Source organism: Abramis brama (assembly GCF_963993115.1).
Source record: "Abramis brama genome assembly, chromosome: 20".
Classification (NCBI taxonomy): Eukaryota; Metazoa; Chordata; class Actinopteri; order Cypriniformes; family Leuciscidae; genus Abramis; species Abramis brama.
The window spans coordinates 7,400,811-7,403,444 of record NC_139982.1 but is presented as its reverse complement, the minus strand read 5'-3'; the positions used below and the strand labels follow the sequence as shown (position 1 = coordinate 7,403,444).

The following is a 2,634-nucleotide window of genomic DNA, read 5'->3' as shown; positions in this document are numbered from 1 at the left end:
TCTTAATACCACACAAACATAACTACAAGCCAAATGTACATTACCAGATATATACCTTACTACTTCCATTATGTAAGTTTATATATTCTTTCTTTTCACTTTTGTTTTTGCCCTTGCAGCTATCACTTCATACATACACATAGGCATACAGTATCCACACCTATGCATAACATGTTTCCAAACCCTTTTCCCCTCAAACACCCTAGCCATGACCAACTAATATAAATCTGAGTAACAAATATAATTTGCTTAAGATTATTCTACTCAATCAATAATAATACGTTTTTGTGTTTGTCAACTGTCTTGTCCCTTTGTTGTCTGTCTGTCACCTTGTCATGTCTTATATGTTACGTGTTACACTCTGTTGTGTTGTAAATCCCCCCTGCCCTTATGTATCCAGGGTCTCACTAAACTGGTTGAATGGTTAATCACTGTATATAAATCTGTTGTCAGTATTGTAATATATTGTGTATATAATTTGCTTTATTAAACAATAAAGTTGTCCTCCGAAGAGGGGGGGTGGTGGCGAAAAAAAAAAAAAAAAAAAATTATTGAGTGAGACTTTTTCTTTGTCTTTGTCTTTCTGATAGATGGATAATTTTGTGAAGGACAAACTGTCTGAGTGGAACCTTATTAATTTAATCCCTGCGTTTGAAGGTATGTAACAATTAGGGGTTGCACGACTACTGATTTCTGCTAGTCGACTTCTTATCAAAACAATACTCGAGTTACTCGACTACTCGTCGTTCATGCTACTGTAAATGAAAAGACATGAAATAGCTAGATCTTATCAATAAACATTTATTAATTCATAGCCTAATGCAACAATTACACAAGTAAACTCTCAAAACATTATAATTATGACATTTCATTTTTAAATTTTCATGTAACAGTCTAAAGCCAAATAAATAGCCGTTCTTGCCTTTCATTTCAGACGTCTGCTTCTAGGGGCCGTCACATATCGCGTCTTTTCCGCGTTCAAGGTCGTTATTTCAAATGTAGGCGCGCGGCGAGCGCGCTCATAATGAAAGCAACGGACGTGGTGCGCTAGTTTTTCCAGGCGGGTTTTTCCTCCTCATCTCCAGAAATATATCTAGTAGTAAAGCTAATGCAAGGGCTAGAAATAAATGAATCCTTTGCTGAATGATACTTCTTCGTCGTCATCATGGAGAGCGCAGTTTGGTTGCATCGCAACGACAGACGCCACGGGAGCGCAAGCGCTTGTAGGAGACAACGGCACGGCCGCGCTTTCCACACGTTTTTAGAAGCAATAAGTGAACGGCCTCCTGCAGAGTTGGCCAATTACAATATTTTTGTCATCCTTGATGAAATACTTCCACACATCTGACGTGTGGTGTCTGTTGGTGACGTTCGCCATTTTTAATTCATTTATGGTTAATGGACGCTCGAGTAGTCGATTGTTTCCGACAGCGTCGATTAGTGGTTGAAGTAGTCGATCTATCGACTACTCGACTAGTCTATGCAAGCCCTAGTAACAATCCATTTCATTGTTAGAATTAAACACCATGCCAATTTTCTTTCTCTTTCTCTCATGTGTAATACTCTCAAATCGTATGTGTGACCCTGTTAAATATTTGTGCCCCATTGCTTACTAAATCATTGACTTTTCCTGCACTTTTCCTGGACTTAGATATCCCAAGATTTTGTGATGCTGCAGCCCGAGGCCCCAGACAAATTGACAGCAAATTGGAACACACTATTCGCCCCAAGGATCATCAATCTGGCACAAAAGGAAAAAACGGAGATCACAAAAAACATTGATCTTCTTTCAGCAGGTAATGTTATTTGTAGAATGTTGATTTGAGATTTACGCTTGTGGGACACTGGGACTTCTCTTCTGCTTATACATTGTTTATTGTTACTGTATTGCAAACAATTAATGAATGAACACTTTTCGGTAACACTTTACAATAAGGTACACAAAAAATGCTTAGTTACTAGGGAACTACCCATTAGTTCCTGATTAGTTCCCTAAGGAGTTCCCTAGTAACTAAGCATTCTTTGTGTCACTTATTGTAAAGTGTTACCAGATGAACTAATCAGGAACTACTGGTTACTTACTAGGGAATTAATCAGTTAACCAGTACTTACTGGTGAATGCCCAACTCAACCTTATTAGGGGACTACTGGTTAGTTACCAGGGAAAACAATAAGTGTTACCCACTTTTCCTATATTGTGAAAAATCTTCCTTCCTCCAACCATAAGATACATTTAGTGTTGTATTTGACTGATGAATCTATCATATATATTTTACAGACAAACAAGGGGAGGTTGCGTTGCAGCTGCTCCCGGTGTTGCTGCCAACCGGGGTATACAAGGTTGGCAGAAAACTGTGCCGCCCCAGCCGCCTTGAGCTCAGAGGGGCTTTTATTGATGTTCAGCCTGTAAGTTACAATGATTTTTACCTGAATTTATTTTTCTTCCTTAATATGAAGCTAAGGCATAGCACGTAAATCCTGACAACTCTGGTGATATTGCTGTTGCTGTTACAAGTACCTGACCTGTTCAAACAACTTCCTTTTGTTTTGTTTTTCTTACAGGTTGGAACTAACCTGGCGGAATAAATGACAAAGGCACCCACATAGTACCCCTTTGTACTCATGTTGGGGGAC

At 38.9% G+C, this 2,634-nt stretch overlaps 1 long non-coding RNA gene across 1 annotated transcript; it reads left to right on the top strand.

The window, feature by feature from the left end:
- The first annotated feature begins 588 nt into the window (after positions 1-588).
- Positions 589-2,381, top strand: LOC311071401. The gene is made up of 3 exons (XR_014603824.1): positions 589-657; positions 1,652-1,796; positions 2,279-2,381. It is a non-coding gene; the product is annotated as an uncharacterized lncRNA (long non-coding RNA).
- Positions 2,382-2,634: the final 253 nt, after the last annotated feature.